Source organism: Pogona vitticeps, chromosome 4 (genome assembly GCF_051106095.1).
Source record: "Pogona vitticeps strain Pit_001003342236 chromosome 4, PviZW2.1, whole genome shotgun sequence".
NCBI lineage: Eukaryota > Metazoa > Chordata > Lepidosauria > Squamata > Agamidae > Pogona > Pogona vitticeps.
In genome coordinates this window covers 90,197,725-90,220,096 of record NC_135786.1, presented here as the reverse complement: position 1 = coordinate 90,220,096, position 22,372 = coordinate 90,197,725, and the positions used below count along the sequence as shown (strand labels likewise).

Sequence of the window (22,372 nt, the reverse complement as noted above, 5' to 3'; positions counted from 1 at the left end):
TATAAAACAACCCTCAATTTTTCCTCTAATACTTTTAGGAAAAAGTGTTGTTTCACATGTACATTACTATGTTGAATACCAACTTGACTTGGAAGACAAATTCTGCAAAACCACAAAAAGGTTCCTTACAGGTAAACCCAAATAACAGTGATTCTGTTATTCTGTTCCATTATAGCATTTTCCCAGTCACACCACTGAATATTCTTTAAAAACCAGGCTGCATGCTATGCAGATAACCAGCAGTTCCCAACATATTTCTTATTAATATATCTTAGTTGCAAAGTACTGTGAATATGCTCAAAGCAATGGCACTAAAGGAACAAGTAGGAAAAATAAGAAAAGTAAGCAAAGGCCAAACCACCCATTAAGTTTGTTATGTGGTTCAGCTTTGGATGACTAACATCTTTTTTAACAATAGCTGGGGAGCAGGATGAGCAAAGATGGAACAAGTTACCGTACTTTTCAGTGTATACGACCCCAATGTATAAGACGACCCTCTTAATTTTTGTCCCTTGCCGGAGGCGGAGTAGCAGTCAATGGACAGCTGCAATGGGCCGCCCGATGCCTCCATCTCCTGCTGCTGCTGCTGCTGCCTCTGCCGCCTGATCGCCTCCTCCAGTGCGACTGCCAGAGCTCACCTCCAGTTCATGTCGCCACCTTGTCCCCTGCCCGAAGGAAGCCCGCGAGTGGCGCTGGCGGAGGTGATACAGCAGCAGTGGTGGCAGCAGTCAATGGGCAGCAGCAAGAGGTGGCCAAGCACGGCTGCTCCTTTGCCTCCATCTCTGCCTCCTTCCATGTATAAAACAACCCTCAATTTTTCCTCTAATAATTTTAGGGAAAATCGTTGTTTTATACACAGAAAAATACTATGGTACTTTGATGACTCCCAGAAAATTCCATGCAATATGGCCATCCACTGCCTACGGGTTATTTAGTCAATCTGCAGTCTAAAAAAGTAACTTTCCCTATTTTTGGTGATGATGAGCTAGATTAGTAATGTGATCTTTTTAACTATTTGATAGTTGCAGTGACAGTCTTTAAGTGGTCACATTCCCATCCCACGACAGTGCTAATCTGTTCCTCAATTCCCAGCACAGAGCTAGGAAATAACTAGTTACATGCAATGGGGCTACCTTTAAACAGTCACTTCTGGGGAACAAGATATATGTTATATTGAAAAAATAATAAAATAGGTAGTCATAGAGTTCTTTTTAGGTGTAACAGCCAATATTTTTCTGCTTACTTTCAAACATTACTTTTAAATAGCATTTAAAGCATTTCTGAGGCATTTTTGTAGAAATTGAAACTCTCCTGTAAATCCAGAGTAGAAAAGAATATGCTGCTGTTTTATCTCTTATATTTGCAAGGTTCAGTATCAGAACTGGTTACTAGAAGGAACTGGAGATCATTCCCTTACATTTTTCCAGTACTCTAGAAACAGCAATGAGACTTGGTAATCATGCACCATATGATAAGCCCGCTGCTTGTATGACCAAAGCAGTGGTAATGATAACCTGGCTGCCATAAGGTATTCGATATTAAGATTTCCTTTTAGGAACAGTATTTCAAGCTCTGCCAAGCCAGATATTTGAATTTTTAATGAAAAGCTACAGAAAAACAGAGGACAAACATCTAAATAGTTTTTCCCCCAAATTGAAAACATCCATTTTTTTCTTAGCTAAAGTGCACTATTTCAAACCTAGTGTTGTTTCATAACAGTAAGCAATGTTAACAGGGGATAACAACATTAAAAAAGGGGTAGTCCCAAATTTCTGACCATAAAACTAGAGCTGCTCTTCTACCTAGAAAACATGCAGTTTCTCTATTTGCATTGATTAAAGTTGAGATCCAGATTTTGATAACACTATCCATTATAGTAAGTACAGGGAAAGAAGAGATTTTACTCTCACACTAGCAGAAAAATTAAGAGACTTGAAGAAAAATTAGCTGATACATTTCTTATAGTACATTTCTCTCCTCCCTCCAATTAATGACACCCCCTTCCTTCCCTGCCCTTTCCTGTGGCTGTCATTCAGTGGGCCTCAGAACAGCAACAGGATTCTGACCACTGATCCAAAAACTGTGTTTGCAAAATTGCATGAGTTGTTTGAAGAGCAAGATTTCCCATTTCTCTTTTCCCCGGTTGAAAGCTTGGATTGCCATTTCAGAGAAGCTTGGCTGGAAATTCCTAAGGGATCAATGCATGATGGAAATACATCCGAACAAAACCTCACCACCTTTCAAGCCCAGATACCCAAATTATGATGACAACGACAAAGAAAAACCCACACCCAGCAATTCATTTTGGAAAAAGCAGTACAAATATAAATCAGAGAATAAGATATTATGCTCTAAGTATTATCCCCTAAGTTAGTTTTCCACGGTTTTGGAAAACACATAATTTTTCATTTTTTATCCAGTCCCAGAAGCTAGATGGAAGTAAACATTTTAAGCAATCTCATACACAGCTTGTATGTCCATATAAATTTGGTATAACTTTAATGCTCATCTAGCCTGCATCAAATACAGTGGAAACACCTGGAAATTTATAATTAGCACAATAGCAATACACTAACATTTTGAATAATCTGGAGAATAGAAACTTCTGTTCCATCTAACATGCAATTATATTGTCAGAATATAAACACTACTGCTGTGTGGCATGTATTGCCCAAATCATGATTACCAACTAATAACCAGCAAACTACAGACATTCATTAAATATGTGACAGCCATTTGCAAGTACTGTATTCAGAATTCAGTAGCCCCTCTTACATGCCACATACTATGAAACTGACAACCTTGATTTTTGAAGTTCATGATGGATTAAACCCAAGCATGTACAGAAACATCCACCTGAGCTAAGGTTTGTTAAATATTACATCTTGTGTACATATATAATTATATAGATATAAACGTGAGACAGCCAGACCAGTCTACTGGATAGAGTGATGGACTGAGACTCAGGAGACATGAGTTTCAATCTCCACTCAGCCATGGAAACTCAGGGCGGGGAGTGGTAAAACCACCCCTTAAATATCTCACACAGCTTGGAAATCCAACTAAGGTCACTATAAACACGAAACAATTGACAGCATGTAACACATATGCTTCTTAGGCCTAATTTGAAAAGCTCTCTGCAAGTGATCAGTTCAGACCTCCGGCAACCCTCTGCTATGCCCCTCTGGCATCGCTGATATTAATTGCTTATTTATAAAATTCCCAACGTTCCTTTACAAACTCTGGAACTCTCCTAAAGAACCATGGTAAACCTATTTCTGTGTGAAGCTGTTCACTAAATGCAGAGGAGAGAAGCAAAACATAGTGCAAGGTATATGGAAGTTTTGCAATTGAAAGAGGAGAAAACACAACCAGGATGTGTACCAGTCACACACAACCTAAATCCTCAAGACCCTATCTAATCTTTAGGGATTAGCCAGTGTCCCCATGGATTAGGGCTAGCCAATTTTTATATGGCTGGTTTATATTAGCAAGAATTCAGTAACATGGTAAACAAGAAGGGCTGTTTTGCAGTTGCTAGAGTGAGCAGTGACTAAGGGTTTTAAAAGTGCAAGAAATTCCTTTCCCAACCCACTACAGATCTAGGAAGGAAAATGACCTAACAGCAGATGTGACTACAGACAAGGGAGAAAAAGCAGCACAAGAAACAAAGCTGCTGATCCAGTATACACAATAAGGAATGCAGACAGAGTATAACTGTCAAAGCTGGAGTCGTCAGCATAATTGTGACTTCAAAAATAAAGTTATAAAATGTTAACATTTAACATTTAAACCAATAATGGTGAAAATCTATTATTCAGGGTTTCTATGTTCTTAAAATTGCCTTATCAAAGCTACCATTCTCCCACTGCCCCCACCCTTTTACATTCACTAAAAACACTTAGCTTGAATTTTTTTCAAAAGGAATCGTTGTTATTAGCAGTTTATAAAGTTCCAAACATTTTTCTATACACTGTGCAAAGCTTTAAAAAGACAGTCCCTAACAACAAGCTCACAATCTAAGACCTAATAACCAAAAGTGAGAAAAGAACACAGAGAAAGAAGCAACTCCTAAAAGTCACAATGAATTATACAACTGTTTTCCAGCTGACCGAAATTTTTATCCCAGCAAGTCTAGCCACTTCCTTGTTATAAGAGGCTTCTTTTGAGTCAAAATATGGTCAAATGACAACAGCGCTTAAAATGAAAAGCTTTTCTTAAAAGTCTAAAATGAATTCAACATTATTGCAAGCCTTACAGCTTTACAAGTTATTATCAAGACATCTGCACTGCCTGCTCTACCATCTACTTTCCATTAATTTGCTTTTTTCATTTTGTTGAAACTCACTTTCCTAGGTTTCTGCATCAACAGAAACTGAACTCCTAAGACTTGCCATACTCTCCTTCCTCTTCTCTTAATTCAACCCTTTCCTTCATTTACCCTCTGGTCTGATGAAGAATGCTGAAGTCTTCAAAGCTTGCAGATGATCTTATGACCTTCAACGACTTAACATATTTCACAAATTTTATCTTTGTTGAAGAGAACAAACTAGTTTCTCCTTTAGCTTCTGTATGACCACACTGTTGCTATCAAGTTGATTACTGTTCTGTTTTTCCAAAAAGGGCACTGATACCAATCATTGAGTCAAGAACTTCTTCTAGACAAATCATGATTATAATTGTGGACATTACAATATTCTCTTACAATATTCTCTTGCCTACATGCAATCTTAAATTTTATCTCAAGGAATCTGAAAGCATACCTAATTTAACAACAGAATTCAAATAAGCAAGCATATGTTCAGGATGATAATCCTATACCTGTTTGTTTGTTTGTTTGTTTGTTTGTTTATTTTATATCCCACCTATCTAGTCCCTCAGGACCACTCTAGGATGTACTCCCAAAGTATTCTAATTCAATTCTCCATTAAATATCCATGTAAATTTGCACAGACCGGGATGCCAATAATGCAATTTCAATGACCTCCTAGCATGAGATAGCAATATAGGAAAGCCTATGCCACTGCTGACACTATCATTTAAACCCAAAGACCATTCATTAAACATGCCATACAGAATTAGTCCAGTTGGTCTGAAACCCAGAGCAGAGCTGCTAAACGTTTATTTACGTATCACTTCATATAAAATCACCTTATATAAGTATCAAATATAACCAAAGTACACTTTCTCTCATCTGCAAAGAGTCTGAGGGTTCAGTCTAAAGTCAAGCATTTTGCTTTCTCTCTTTGGTTGCTAACAGCAAGATCCATTCATCTACAAAAGGGGAGTTATATTGCCAGGTTGGCTGTCGCTCTGTACATCTTATGCTGTAAAAACAAAGTCAAACTTTTATCAACTATGAACCAACAATTCTTTCTCTCAGAAAGGTACCCTGTTTTCCTGAAAATAAGACCTAATCTGAAAATAAGCCCTAGTATGATTTTTCGGGATGCTCATAATATAAGGTCTACCCCAAAAATAAGCCCCAGTTAAGTAAAACCCTGCCCTCCACCATTGTGCAGCAACCAGAAGATGACATGAATGTATTTGAATAAATGTAGATTATTGTACATGAAAAAAATCCCCCCAAAACAAGCCCTAACACATTTTGGAGTAAAAAATAATATGATACCCTGTCTTATTTTTGGGGAAACACAGTATCATTCAGGTGTTAAATTGTGATTTGCTGCTACAAGAATGAGTTGCATGTGTTACTGTATCCAATGGAGCCACAAAATGGCATTTCAAAGCTTTTGCTGCTAAGTCGTCTGAATATAAACTTTACTTTATCTAATTATGGGCTGTTGAAGCAAGCCCAATTCAAACGAGTTTATAAAACTGCTTGCTTTAATGACCTGTTAGGCTTAACCAAAGTTTGTTCAAGTTTGGATAACTCAAAAAACTGTTTCAGCTAGGATCAATGTTCCCTCTAAGGCAGGGGTCCCCAACCGCCAGTCTGCAGCCCAGTGCCGGTCTGTGCTTCCTGGAACTGGGCTGTGGAGACAGGTCTCTGCCCCCCCCCACATGTACACACCTTCACGAGCACGACACGCCCCCCCCTGAGCATGGGGTGCTTCCCCGCACACAGAGCCCGCACTCCCAACCGGTCCATGGCCCCCAAAAGGTTGGGGACCGCTGCTCTAAGGCAGGGGTCCCCAACATTTTTTCACCCCGCTGACCAGCTGGGGAAGGCAGCCCCCCGTGCTCATGCACATGTGCGAACAAGCACACGTTCTCTCACACACAAATGAGTGTGTGCTCATGCGCATGCGCAAATGACGGTGCGGCGCTTGTCTGGGCGCGCTTGAGCTCATGCGCATGTGCAAATGGTGGTGCGGTGCTTGCACGGGGATGTTGGAGTGCGAGTTCATGCGGTGGGTGGTGCGGGAGGTCTGTCTCCGCAGCCCGGTCCGGCTCAGGCCACAGACCGGCATCAGGCCACGGACCAGGGGTTGGGAACTTCTGCTCTAAGGCATGTGGGCGGGCAGCACTGCATCGGGTACATGTAGCCAAGCTGGTGTTTTCACCCATTTCCTTCCAGTCATAGCCACAATCCCGTGCACAGGGGGTGGAGCCTCCATGCAGCACTCCAAAAAGTTAGAGGGAATGTTGTTTAGGATGGAAGCATCTAATCTCCCCGAAACTGTGGCAGAGATCAGAGATGTTGGGGTTAGGGTTAGGGTTAGGGGTTTCCCTGAAGCTCATTCAGGGAATGAGCTTCAGGGAAACGCCTGAAGTCAACTATTTCTTTTCTATGATTAACTTTAATATTTTTGTTACGTATTAAGTATGGTTGCATCATTTATATCAGTGGTCTCCAACCTCGGGCCTCCAGATGTTCTTGGACTACAACTCCCAGAAGCCTTCACCACCACCTCTGCTGGCCAGGATTTCTGGGAGCTGAAGTCCAAGAACATCTGGAGGCCCAAGGTTGGGGACCACTGATTTATATTATCGTTGATTCTGTCCTATTTAAATCTGTGTTACATGGTTTAAAATTAATGTGAGGATATGTTTACATCCAGTATTGTGGGATGTAAACAGTACTAACATAGATTAACTTGACTTAATATAACATATTTGTCTGTCTGTCTGTCTGCCTGCCTGCCTACCTACCTAAGTTGCTTGCCTGTGTTTGAAAAATCTGGCTGTCTAGCTCCTGGTAAATAACAATGCAGGATAAACCAATGCAGGACTGCACAGTAGGTATGAATGTTATGTGCTTTCAAATTAAAACTGATAGTGACCCTAACAAGGTTTTAAAGGTAAGTAAGATTTTAAAGGTAAGTAAGTTATTAAAGGAGTGACTGAAGCAGTTCCACTCCACACCCCTCCCATGAGTTTCCATGGTCAAACACAGGTCTCTTGAGTCCTAGACTGTCACTCCATCCATTACACCACATTGGGTCTTATAGATATGCAGGTGCCCAGGACAAAACTGCAAGAATAATTTTCCCCTAAATAATTGACAGAAAATATATCAAATGTTTTCACCATATTTTCCTACTATTATTCACAAATAGCACAAGATCTGACAACAGAATTTAAGACATGCTAAGCATGATCTCACACGAGAAGCTGTGCAAATGGCATTATAGAGCAAGTAGATATTCACCAAACACATACTTGTTATGTGAATGTCTATGCATTTTTGGCATCACATCTGACATATGAAAGGGATATAGGATAGAAAGTTTTTGTGAAAGAAAGATAGAGAAAAAAGAGAAAGTGGAGAGTGAGCCGTCCCTTCATGCGGGATGAAATGGTGAGTGTGAGAGAGACATTAGAAAAAGGGGTGAATGTAGTAGGGATAAGGAGAGAACTGAAGGAGAAAGAGGAAAAGACTGAGATCTGTTTGGTAGAAGAGAAAGAGGGGGAAAGAGGGGAGGAGTTAATTTTAGCATTATGGGAAGAAAAAATAAAGGATCAATGTGGGAGGAGACAATTTAGAATTCCAGGAACATCGGAGGAGAAAGATAAAAGGAGAGAGGGAGAAAAGGAGAAGGAAGTTTAAAATGAAAGAATGAGAGGATTACTAGAGGATTTTTCTAATATAAAGACCGAAGGGTTGCTGCCTAATCCAGACGTCGCCAAACAAAAAGAGATACCAGTGGAGATCCATTAGAATGGACAGCGGTGGTGTATATGAGAGGACAAGATCACTGGAAGAAGGTGGTCTGGCCGGACTCCTCGTTCAACCACCCAAACATCCCTGCTGTTGAACCATCTGTGCAGTGAGGAGCACACCCCTGAGGAAACCAACAGATCGCGGATGGTTTGAACCAGCTCCTTCTTAGACCCCGTCAACTCAAAGACAGAATTATTGTCACCTCACTATGGACAGTTGCACAATATTAGTTTATTTGAACTGGTTGAAGTGATTACTGATTCTCCAAATGTTAAGATCAAAAAAGTTGGTAACGTTCAAAAGGAGCCCTCCCTTGTTGTTTCTTGCCAAAAAAGAGGAACTGCTCCAGATATATAATGAATCTAATCACAGTTTTCCACAGAAAAATTATCTACATTCCTATATTGCCCTTGGGAATACCAGTCAAATTGTGCAATTCAAACTATAATTAACTTTTTCTCCATTGTTATTCCTAAAGAGAACACATGTGTACAGAAATGCAGAGCAATTTGGGCTTATAAAAATAATCATGTCAGTTTCATACCTCCATTTTCCCCTTTAATGTGAACAATGCAAGAAAGTGTATGCTATAGAGTTATCCATGTTTTAAAATATTTACAAGTATCTTGCAGCAAATAATTTTGAATATTACTTTAAACCACATCAGGTGCACTTTGATTTCCCACACCATACTTCTACAATGACACAGTCCTCCCCCAATCAAATATTCCACATACTAATTGATGATGGGTGGAGGAAGGTTGTAAAATTAACATGGTAACATTTGGAATGATTACAGATTTAGGAACGCTTAGAGCAGAGTCACTGAATATCCCATTATGTTAATCTCATTAACAAATCCCATTGATTTCAATGGATTTGCTCTGCATGACTAAATCTATTTCGATCTGCTTTTTAAGGTTTTATTTAATAATACAAGCCAAGGAAGCATATTAAATCAGTCCAAATCAATTTAGTGCATTAACATTTATTTAAATTCAGTATTTTCAAGAACACTCATATCATTGCTATTTAGTGAAATTCATGTTATTAGGTGCTAGTTATTTTCCAGTTTTCTGTTTCTGCAGTGACATGCAGCCCTAAATGAACTCCTAAAAATCTGGATTGGGCAACCTAGGGAAGAATCCTACCCAGTAGATCCCAACCTTGGGCCTCCAGATGTTCTTGGACTACAACTCCCAGAAGCCTTCACCACCACCTCTGCTGGCTTGGATTTCTAGGAGTTGGGACCAGTGCTATAGACAGTTATACTAATACACACACATTTCTGATACTGCTATTACAGCAGTAAGTAAGAAAAATAAAGCTCCTTTATCACCCCCAAAGTTGGTAAAGAACAAAGAGTGCATCACAGCAGTTTCATAGCTTGCTATGGGAACTGGAGAAGTAATTCTGAAAAATGTGAGCTGTCATTTTTTTAAAAAAAAAAAAGGCCACTGCACTTATAATCCAGGAACTCAGTCTGGTTTTTCACTGGAAGCCATTTGTTGCATGTACACTGTTGGACCAGAAATAAATCTTCATGGTGCTTTGGGCATCCTGAATACAACATGAACACAGTTGCTGGTACCTAAAGCAGACACACAAAGACGAAGGCACTGTGAATTAATAGAGGAATACTTAATTAAAAAGACTAAGGCATCTGCTTTCCATTCTTATTATCTTGCATTTCTACTAGGAATCTACATTCAGATTCGGAAATATTTGGAATTCACCAAATAATGCAATAATCAGACAGTCCTAAACATATCCAAATCTAAATATATTTGTTCCAAATATCTGTAATAATAATTCCTAATATCTGGAGTGCCATTTGCTTCTATAGACTAGAAAACAAAAGACTAGATTTCTGCTTGCTAGAGGAAGACGTGAAAGGGAAATCTATTTTTCAAGCATCCTGGAAAGATTGCTTGAAAAAAAACTTAAAGGCACTCTGGCAACAAGAGTAATAGGTGCTGAATATTCATGTCTCTCTTGAGTGGGGTTGCCATGGGTCTCCAAATGGAGGGGGGTTGAGGTGAGAGAAAAGCCTGCAGATGGTACATGTCTGCACTGATTATGTCTAGAAGCAGGCAGACACAAGAAGGTTATTTTTCATATTGGTTCTCTCCAACTGAAAGGTGGACATAGCTGCTTATAAATTCCCTGAGTATTTGCTGTTAAGATATGCCCTGGTGTAAGCCTGCACTGCAGCAGTTTTCTTTCTGACCTTCTCTAAACCCTTAAGTTACATTTACATTTTCCACATCTCATTGTATATTGTTTACTTAACACAGTTAGGAATAATAAGATTTAGAATTAGTAGATTAGTAGAGTCATAGATTAATATGTTATAAACCAACAGAGAAATATATTAGGTTTAGAACCCTTTGGGGTATATATCAGGCAGAGGAATAAGGTTTTGTTATACAGTGGTGCCTCAACTTACAACCATAATCCGTTCCAGAAGATGGATGTAACTCGAAATGGCCGTAGGTTGAAGCACCATTTCCCATAGGAATGCACTGAAATGCAATTAATCCGTTCTGGCCGAAGGAAAAAAAATCACCAAAAAAAAAATCACTACAAGACTCATTGGAAACGCGATTAATCCCTTCCGGCCGGGGGGGGGGGGGGAGAAAAGCAATCAGGCATGCAAGACCCATTGGAAATGCCCAGAAAACAAACGGAGCAGATAGGAAATGCACAAACAACAAAGGGGGCAGGTCGGAAATGCAAAGAAAACAAAGAAATAGCAAGGGAAGCATGCAGAACCTATCGGAAATGGGGGAAAAGATCCCAAAAAGCAACCAAACCCCACAAGACCCACTGGAAATGGGGAGGAACCAAAACAACCAACAAACCCCCTCAAGATCCACCGGAAATGGGGGAAAAAAAACACAAAAAGCAACAAAAAAACCCAAGACTGATCAGAAATGGACAAGTCTATAAGCTCCAAGCTTTTGCGGATGATTTAGTCATCGTATTGGAAGATCCACTGTATTCAATAGAAGATCTGATGGCAATGCTAAAAAATTCTGGTGACATGGCAGGAATGAGAATAAATCAAAAGAAGACCAAAATACTCACTAAAAACATGAGAGAACAAGAACGCCAGGAGCTAATAGAGAAGACGAGCTATCAAGAGGAAAAGAAAATTCGATATCTAGGGATACAAATTACAAAGAAGACAAGCACACTGTTGAAAGATAACTACATGAAATTGAGGAAGGAGATACAGAACAACTTGGAGAAATGGGATAAATTACAACTATCGATGCTGGGAAGAATTGCGACGATCAAAATGAACATTTTGCCAAAAATTTTATTTTTATTCCAATCGATTCCTATCATACTAAAACAGTCCTTTTTTAAAGAACTCAACAAGATAATTATGAGAATCATATGGCAAGGCAAAAAACCAAGAATTAAAATTAAGGCAATGCAGGATGTTAAACAGAGGGGTGGCTTTGGTCTCCCGGACTGGGTTCTGTATTATAGAGCTTGTATCCTAGATTGGATGAGAGAATGGATAACCCTAGAAAACACTAGACTACTTAACTTGGAAGGCCACGACTTGCAATTAGGATGGCATGCTTATCTATGGTATAAAAAGGATAAAGAACAAAAGAACTTTAACTTACACATGATAAGAAGAGCCTTATTGGGAATGTGGAGAAAGATTATACAACAAATTTATTACAAAATACCTGCATGGGTGTCACCAATTAGAGGCCTTTACAAAACCTGGACTTATGACAAAAGCAAATTTTTTAAGATATCAAGATTTATTTAAAAAGGATGGTGAATTAAGGTCTAAGGAAGAACTAGAGTCACAGAATGTATATATAGATTGGTGGCCTAGAGCACAGTTAGAATCTAGATATGAAAAAGAGAAAATAGAGGGTTTCTATTCAGAGCAAACGACTTTTGATAAGCTGCTGTTGGGCTCCAAAGAACAAATTGTTAGGAAAATGTATAACTATATGTTGGAATTTAAAATGCAGGATGAAATGGTTAAGGAATGTATGATAAAGTGGGCACAAAACATAGGGCATAATATTGATATTGATCAATGGCTGAAAATATGGCAAAGTAACATAACATTTACAAAATTGGTTAACCTTAAAGAGAATATATATAAAATGTTTTATAGGTGACCCCAGAAAAACTGTCAAAGATGTATACAGATGTATCAAATAAGTGCTGGAAATGTGAAACACAAGTGGGAAGTTATTATCATATGTGGTGGTCATGTGGAATAGCGAAAAAATACTGGAAAAGAGTACATGCTATGTTACAACAAATAATGCTCTGTAATGTGCCATTAACTCCAGAATTGTTTCTATTGAGTATTATACCTGATAACATAGATAACTCAAAGCAACATATAGTTATGTACATTGTTACGGCAGCTAGAATTCTATATGCAAAAAATTGGAAAAGTCCGACGATACCGAAACAAGAAGACCTTATTGAAAAAATACGGGAAATAGCAGAAATGGACATTTTATCAGAAGTCATGAAGGACCACCCCCTACAAAAGGCAACAGAAAGATGGGACCTATTCAACAAATGGACCAAATTAACAGGCAATGTGTAAATAGTATATATTGAAATGAGAATTTAATCTAAAAGGCAGAAAAGAGAAAACAGAAGAATTTAAAACTATGATATGGCAATAAGTTCAGAATGGTTGTTAGCATGTTATGGTCTCTCCTCTTCCCCATAAATTCCTAAGGCCCCTTTTCCTTTTTGTCACCCCTTATGTTAAAAAATAAAAATAAAAAATAAAAAGAAATGGGGGGGAACCAAAAAACAAACACCCTAAGACCCATCACAACACAGAAACATAACCCCCCAGATCAAAACCATGCTGCAAAAACACCCAGAATAGTTTTTAAAAAGCAGAAAACAGCACCTTACCTTATCAGGCAGCCCGAAGCCTCCCTGCAAAACACACACACACACACACACACACACACACACAGAGAGAGAGAGAGAGAGAGAGAGAGAGAGAGAGAAGCATACTGCTGGGGCGAAAGAGCTACAAAGATGCAGCCTCATGGACACCTACAGTTAAAAAATTTTATTTCCCACCTTTTCCCCCTGCCTTTTTCTGTTTGTATATGGAAGTTCCGGTCTCAAGTAGAAGCAAAATTTTGCGGCCAAAGTTGGTTGTAACTCGAAATGGTTGTAAGTAAGGACTCTGTGTGTGTATGATTTTCATTGAAAGGGTTTGTGTTGTACTGTAGCATAATCAGATTCTGTTCTTTGGCTAGAGCTGCAGACAGTATGGTAGAAAAGTTAGGCACTTGGGAAAGGCTGCAGGAATGCTGCCTGCACTCAATGCAGCAACTTCTATTGAGTGGAGAGGAAGAGGAAAACAACAGCCTACAACTATTATTTTATTTATTTATTTATTTATTTATTTATTTATTTATTTATTTATTTATTTATTTATTTATTTTATGCCCCGCCTATCTAGTCATTTTGACCACTCTAGGCGGCTAGACTTTTATGACACACACATCCCAAAACAACAGTACTGTTCAGCACTGGCCCTATGAAAGAGCAGCAGGCAGCAGTACAGGATGTGAGTCTCTGCCAAGGAAGTGACAGAGCTGCCTCTGGTTTCAGGTGGGACAGATATGAGTGAACCTCAGACACATTCCGTTTATGTCTTTGTGCAATTCAGACAGTGCAAGGGACCAAAATGATTGTGAACTTCTATCCCAAAGAGCCAATACGCCAGAGAAGGACAAGGATGGCATCAGCACTCAGACTGACACTATCATCTTAGGCGGCAGCAGTGCTGCTGTTTTTATGGTTGGGAAAAAAGATTTATGAACTACAGACATTGCCTTCCATAGCCATACCATGCAGCTCCATTACATTCAACCCCCAATACCATCAAATCTCTTCTGTGGAAAGTAGCATTGTGGTTGGTAAGGATTCCCCTTCAAGTGCATATACATCTAACATGGGGGAGGAGGAGACTGAGGGGTCTCAGGTGGAAACTGTTGCAGAAGCATGTGACACTGAAATCACCTCTTCCTCTTCAGCTGCACTTGCCCCACCAGGTGACAGAACTAGTAGTCACAACGAGTTAGCACCCTCTGTTAGGAACATACAGTCACACACTGAAGCTTCAAATAAATTAATCTGGAAGCATTTTCAACAGTGTGCAACAAATGTTCACATGGTTGAGCGCAAGCACTGCAAGAAGGTGCTGAATCATGAGCAGGGCTTGGGCCTCTTCTCCAATGGTAGCATGCTCAGCCATCTGAAGATTCAGCACAGGGCACTGCTGCTGAAAAATGAAGTGGTACTATGGAGGCAAGTCGCTTCCTTGAAGGGTAAGAGTCATCAGAGGGCAGACGTTGAGACAAAAGCCCAAGGAAGCAGGTAGATAAGCAAATAACCAGAAGCAAGAGATAGCAAATGCCAGATCCACATCAAGAATAAGTTCCAGGCTTGCCAGGAAGAGCTTGGAGGGCTGCAGGAAAAGATCTTCTGCAAATGTAAATTATGCTAGGATAACTTATCACCTAGGGGTGATCAGCCATTCTTTCTAGTGGAGAACACTGGTTTCTGTAAGTTTGTGGTACAACTGGCACCCCATTAGCAACCACCATTCTGAATCATCTTTAGCCACAGGGTGGTGCCAGGGTGTCAGGCAACTGGTACAGCAGCAGTTGACTAGGGCAGAGGTGGTACATTTTACAAGTGGCAGATCATTAAGTTTCTCATACAGGGCATACATAAGGGGGAAAGGGACAAGGAGTTCAAGTAGGAGTTAAACGGTTTTATAGATACTTGATTAAAGAAGCTTTGGAATTTCCCATCTTTTTAAACTCAATTTAGCAGATATTCTTTTGCTTATCTATAATAGGTACTTCAAAATCAGTATTTGCTGTGTAGAAAGCATAATTAAGGAAATAAGAGGTCTCCGTGTTTATGTCCATATCTCTATAGTTCAAAACCACATGCCATCAGTTCATTTTTAACCCTTGTTTAATAAAAAGTTCAATAGGGAAGGTGACTGATGATTTGCCCTTAATTATGGCTGACAGTTTCACCATCTTTGCTATTTCCAGCACCTTGTGTAACTATTTTTCTACTGTTGGTGCTTTGTTCAATTTCCAGTATTGAGCACAAAGGAATCTTGCAGCTGTTATCATATATATAATCATTATTACCGTAATATTTTCTACCTGGTTATCCACTGCTTTAAAGGAACAATTCTTTTTTCAACTGCAAATTAATTTTCAATATATCCTGCAATATTTGATGGATTTGCTTCCAAAACTTTATGGCTACTTTACAAGTCTACCACAAGTGATAAAAAGAACCTTCTTTCTCTTCACATTTCCAACACTTGCTGATAACCCCTTTGTACATTTTAGATAAGTTTTCCGGCATCAAGTATTTTCTATCCACCATTTTATAGAAATGTTCTTTAAGGTTATAACTCCTTGTCAATTTAAACCTGTACTTTTACACACTCTTTTACAAGTGACATCTGAAGCAACCAGGGTGCAAAACATGTCTATTTCTCTCTGACAAGACATTGGTGGGAGATGGAGACATCAAGCATAGGGCAAAAGATAAGGGCAGGATATAGGTGGGCCCTGTTGACGGAAGGCAGACACAGAGCATACAACATTCAAGAGGCTCTGAGGGACATGCTGTAGCAGTGGAGTCTAGCTACAGAAAGGCAAGGTCTATTTGTCACAGATAGAGATTGGCAGAAACCAGAAAAACCAACAAACTGGGCTGGTTCGCAGTTCAGTTTGTGACCTGGTTTGGAGATCCCATTTCGCTAAAGCAAAACAAAACACCTAATTTTTCCCCCTTGGCGCTTTGTTTGCTTTGGCAAACTGGGATGATCTGCCTGCCCCCATCTTCTCATTGCCCCAGTCGCCTGGCCTACCTGCTCCTGCTGCCATGGCACTACAGTTTCCTTCCTGGGTGACTGGATGTAATGTTCCAAGGCAGCGACTGGGCTCCTTGCAGGGAAGCTGATCCCTGCCTCTGAGCATGCACCCACCTCCCAGCTGATCATGGTAATGGACCTGTAGACAACTTATTTTCCTTAAGGTCAACCTTAAGGAAAGCCTGGGCTTTCCTGAAATCCTTTTTAAGTAAGACAGACTATCACATTGTGCTTGCAGTATTATGCTCACATGACATGCTTCAGTCTCTTGCTCCCTTCTCCTGCCTCTTTCATTTTTCCAACTGCCACTCCAAGATTGTGCTCGCTTGCTTAACTATGCTGTGCCCCATGCAGCTAGCACAGTTCTCACCCACCAAAGTCGATCTGCTGCTCCAGTCTGCCTGTCAACGCTGCCCAGGTATTTGTCCACTCCCTAGTGCAACTTATTTATTTTATTTATTTATGTATTTATTTATTGGACTTATATACCGCCCCATAGCGCTACAAGCACTCTCCGGGCGGTTTACAATTTTAATTATACAGGCTACACATTGCCCCCCCAGCAAGCTGGGTACTCATTTTACCGACCTCGGAAGGATGGAAGGTTGAGTCAACCTTGAGCCGGCTACCTGGGATTTGAACCCCAGGTCGTGAGCACAGTTTTAGCTGCAGTACAGCGTTTTAACCACTGCGCCACGAGGCTCTTGTCCTCTGCTTCCCCAATGTGGCTGGCATTTCCACTGTTCAGGATTCAATCAGCACACCCATTATTTATTGTATTTATTTTTATTTATTTATTTTATTTATATCCCGCCTATCTGGTCGGTTAAGACCACTCTTAATCATTTCATAATACAGTACTTAGGCACTGCTGGCTTTTGGTGTACATTCATTTGGCAAAGGCGTCAGAGGACATAGGAAAATCCTTTTAAAATATTTTACCTGATTGTGGTTTTTTAAAAGAGAAAATGATGACTATATTCATATTGACTGTAATAGAGTTCTGGATATCCAAAAATTCTGAATATGAAGGACTGGAATTCCAAATTTAAAATCTGAATTCAAATTCTGGTGCTTGTACACATTTGTAATTTCTACCACTACAGCCTTTTTCCTATTCTCCTACTGCAATGAATACTGAATGATATAGGAAACCCATCACCCTGGAGACCATTCCCTCCAACATCAGCAGCAAACCAGTTACTCTTTGTACAGTAGTGCTTTGACTTACGATCATAATCCATTCCAGAAGATGGACGTAACTCGAAATGGTCGTAAGTCGAAGCACCATTTCCCATAGGAATGCATTGAAATGCAATTAATCCGTTCTGGCTGAAGAAAAAAAATCATCAAAAAAATCACTGCAAGACTCATTGGAACGAGATTAATCCCTTCCAGCCGAAAAGAGGGGGGGGAGCAACCAAGCATGCAAGACCCATTGGAAATGCCCAGAAAACAAACAGAGCAGATCAGAAATGCATAGAAAACAAAGGGGGCATGTCTGAAATGCAAAGAAAACAAAGGAAAAAGCAAGGGAAGCATGCAGGGCCCATCAGAAATGATGGAAAAAACCTAAAAAGCAACCAAACCCCCCAAGACCCATCAGAAATGGGAGGAGCCAAAAAAAGCCCCAAGACCCATCAGAAATGGGGGAAAACCCCCAAAAGCAACCAAACCCCCCAGACCCATTGGATATGGGGGAATAAAAAAACAAAAAACAAACCCCCCCAAGACCCATCACAGCACAGAAACATAATCCCCCATCTCAAAACCGCGCTGCAAAAACACCCAGAACAGTTTTTAAAAAGCAGAAAATAGCACTTTACCTTACCAGGCAGCCCGAAGCCTCCCTGCAAACACACACACACACACAATCAGAAGCAGAAGGAGACAGTCCCAAGCCTCCTCCGATGCACACTCTCTCACTCCTGGGGCAAAAGAGCTACAAAGAATCAGCCTTGTCACCACCCACAGTTAGAAATTTGAATTTCCCGCCTTTTTCCCCTGCCTTTTTCTGTTTGTAAGTGGAAGCTCTGGTCGCAAGTAGAAGCAAAATTTTGCGGCTGGAGCTGGTCGTAACTCAAAATGGTCATAAGTAGGGACATTTGTAAGTCGAGGCACCACTGTATTCCCAACAGCAGCAACTATTCTTAACGTTAAAGGATACCCCGCAGCAAGTCCATGCTGGCAGGAGAGGAAGAAAAAAAAGATAAAATAAAAAACATCTACAGAGGAATTTAATTTGAGGATATTACCCTTCCTAATTTCAAAGGCCTTGCTACAATTCTGGCGGTATTCCAGTTTTTCTTCACAAAACCAGCAAAAACTAGAAGAATCAGGTCTGATAAAAAGATATTCTATTTCCCAGTCATGGAGCAAATTTCTATTAAACCACAGTGTGATCTGCCTTAGACTGCCTGAGTGTATTAATATGTATTTGTTAATTGAGACATCTCTGTACCACTTTTCCTTTTAAAAATCTATACTTTATAATCCTGCAGTGTTAAACCCACAAAATACAAGAAATTCAAGGAATAAAACAGTAATAAAATAAAATGCTTCACTAAAATCACTGAGGGTAACTGATTGAAGGCGTGACTACACTGTTGAATTAAATCAAGAACTGGTTTGGGTTTTTAGCAATTGATTTAACATCACATGGTTTTTGTGTCAGTGAGTGCATCCTCATGGAAAACTCTTAGTCCGGTTGTAAGCTGTGTGGTATACTGGCACTTTAGCGCTCCAGGTCCCACTTTTTCCTCTGTACTGGCAACTCGTTTTTTTCACCTCAAATGTACTTTCTGCCTTTCTTGAGATGGAACTTACATGCCTTGAAGCAGCTGATGACGGACTTTTATTTGCTAAATAATAGCTGATGAGCTTTCACCACACACTTAATGGAAATGGGACAAAGAGGGAAGCACTGTACATCAAATTTCAGCTAAGGGATTCCAAATCCAATTGATCCATACAATTTTCTAGAAGAAAAATTTCAACTCAGTTTTATTAATTTTGTGATGTTGTGGATAGTAACAGGCTAAACTAAGGAGGCTTTGGTTTGAATCCCCGCTCAGCCATGAAAACTCACTGGAGCTGTAGAAGTGGTAAAACCAGTCTTAAATATTTCACTTACTCCGAAAGCCCTATTAGGGTTGCAATAAGTCAACTCTGACTTGACGGCACATAACAACAAACTGTTCTTGAATAAGACTGAATACTTCATATGTTTGTTTCCTTTTACATTAAAGATGAAAATGGCTACAATAAAAGAGTACTGGAATATCATATATAAATAAGATTTATACATATGATGGACACCCATATAAATGGATTGACTATAGCCTGAGTTTTATAAATCATTACCAAATGTAATGCCTCTGCTGTTACTTATTTTCACTATTATTTTCTTCATAACTACCAGGACCATCTCTCATCACAAGGCTCAAAGGTAAAAAATGTCAATATTCTCTACATTGACAAATCTGATTCCTCTGCTATCTTCTTTCACTTTTATACAGTGGTGCCTCGCTTAATGGGTGCTCCGTTTAGCGATGAAAGCACTTAGCGGCAACTTTTTTGGAGCGTTTTTGTGCTTCGTTTAGCGATGGTCCCTATGGGCGATTTTCGCTTAGCGATGGTTGGGACTATGCTTCGCATAGCGATTAAATTTTGGGTCCCCTGTTTCGCTTAACGATGGTTTAAACAGCCTCATGTTTGCTGGTTTTTAAATATTTTTCTGTTATTTATAAAGTTAAAGTTTACTGTTTAAAATGTTTGAAATCATAAAGTGCACTTAATAAACCCTTTGTTAACCAAATTTGACTTTGTTCCGACTCTTTTTTAATTTGTTGTTGTATTTTTCCCCCATTGAGATGCACTGAATAGGTTTCAATGCATTTCAACTGGGGAACCGCGTTTCACTTAGCGATGTTTCCTATGGCGATTTTCACTTAAGGACGGCAATTCGTTCCTATTGGAACGGATTATCCTGTTTTCAATGCATTTAATAATAATAATAATAATAATAATAATAATAATAATAATAATAATAACAACAACAACAATAACAATAATAACAACAACAACAACAACAACAACAATAATAATAATAATAATAATAATAATAATAATAATAATAATAATAATAATAATAATAATAATAATAATAATAATAATAATTTATTGTCATTGTAAATATATACACAGTATACCCATACAACGAAATTCACAGACACCCAGAGACCAGACACATGCACACACATAAAATTCCCCAAACACTCCCCACCCACTAAAAGTCCCCCATGAAAAATACAAACATCTACACCACAGGCCAAGTAACACAGTCTAATTATTCACTACTGGTGGTCTTTAAGCTCATTATTAATTGCAATTATAGCTCTGGGATAAAAACTATTTAGAAAACGTGTGGTCCGAGTCTTAATTGTTCTATATCTTCTGCCAGACGGTGACAGTTCAAAAAAGTTATAAGCAGGATGGGAAGAGTCTCTCAGGATGCTGTGTGACTTCCTCAGACAGCGGGATGTGAAGATGCCATCCAGGGTTGGTACAATGGGAAACCGCGTTTTGCTTAGCGATGAAATCGCTTAGCAGCTATTTTTTCAGAATGAATTAACATCGCTAAGCGAGGCACCACTGTATTTACTTTTATATATTCTTTTTCCCTCTCTTCTGTTCTAACTGTATCCCCAGTCTTCCAGCGCCCCCACACCCCTTCTCTCTCCCCCCTTATCTTTGCTCAGGCCTGGTGTCTGTTTCCTGTGTCCTGGAGGAAAGTTTACAACAGTACCCTAAAACAACATCGGCCATAAATTACTGAATATACCATACAACCAAGAGCCAATGACGTTTTAGAATGTTCCACTTGTGAAAGTGACATTTCATTCAACATTTCATTGTTTTTCTGTATGTCTGATGATGTGAACATGTCCATGAAATCTTAAGCTAAAATATAATAGTCTTTAAGGCGCCATATGTTTCTGTCTTGTCTTGTCCTGTTTTGTTTATTTGGATTTTGTCTGATATGCTAGTATATAAAAATTTGTCTCATTCATTTGGAAACTGAAGTCATACTTATTTTCTGCTCTTCAACCAGAGAAAACAAGAGCTTGCTGCACATTTTCACTATGGAACAAATTATGCACTCCGCACATGATCAGAAATCCTCTTCTATTTTATTTCATGTTCTTAACTGGGGGGGGGGAGGTGACCCCAACCATCTAGCAGACTCACAAAACTTTTTGCTAACATGAGCACAGCACCAACAGACTCCCACGTGTCAACGGTATGTTTTTACAGCAAAAAGCCAAGCTACACCTTAGGCAGTCCAGAGTTGAAATTTCGTCCTGAATTAATTTATGGGTCATGGTTTCAGAAATGTAAATTTCTCTAGCTTACTTAGCCTTACCTATACTCACGAACCGCTCTTGGGCAAGTTATTCGCTCTCAACCTCCTTCCATAGCTAAACGTTTTAGACACTAACGCCGACCTACCTTACAAGGCTGTTGTGAGCAGAACCGCCCCAAGAGAACGAACGCAAGCTCCTTTAAGCGCTCCCGATGCCCAGCACCTCAGATGACCGGCTGAGATGGCACCTGCTAAAGAAGCGGGCACAAGAGCTCCCGTCTGCCAGACCGCCGAAGCCTCGGGGGCCAAACCCGCGGGAAGAAGAACGTCGAGAAGCTCCACATCGCCCGTTCACGCACCTCAAGCTTACACGGGTCCCCGGAGGGGGGCGCAGGGGGGAGAAGGGCTCACTCTGTCGGCGAAGCCATGCAGACGGCGCGGGGATGCCAGGAGTGGAAGGTTAAAAAAAAAAAAGAAGAAGGGGAGAAGAGGAGGAGGAGGAGGAGAGGTGCTAGCAACCAGCACGCCGAAAACAACCTCCAGCGACGACGACTGCCGCCGGCCTCCGAAAAAGCAAGAGAAAACCTTCACTCCCTCAGCTCCCTCAACGCAAAACGCGGCTAATGGCCAGGCCTCAGCCAATGGGTAGCCGTATCGGTCCCCATGTGACCGCCGGCAGCGCCTTCCTCTTTTCTTCCCCCCCCCTCCCGCGCTACTCTGGTTCAGGTGCGGTCAGATCCGGCGTGAGCCAGAAAGGGAGCGAAGTGTGCCACGCGCTCTGTCATCTCTCTCTCTCTCTCTCTCTCTTCTGCCCTGCCCCCCCCTCCTCCTATCCCTCCCACCCTCTCTCCGGAGAGTCACGGTTCTCGCCGCGCGCCTCTGGCTGAGGACAGGCGCGCGGGAAGGGGGGGCGGGCTCCTTGGGAGCATCTCCTCGCCGC

General features: G+C 40.3%; 1 protein-coding gene across 2 annotated transcripts in view; it reads right to left on the bottom strand.

The window, feature by feature from the left end:
* LRRC8D (leucine rich repeat containing 8 VRAC subunit D) overlaps positions 1-22,105 on the bottom strand; it is a 96,339-nt gene extending 74,234 nt beyond the window's left edge. For both annotated transcript variants that reach the window (XM_020794586.3, XM_072997918.2), the window contains exon 1: positions 21,579-22,105. The gene's annotated coding sequence lies outside the window, so the exon portion shown is untranslated. The remainder of the gene's footprint in view (positions 1-21,578) is intronic.
* Positions 22,106-22,372: the final 267 nt, after the last annotated feature.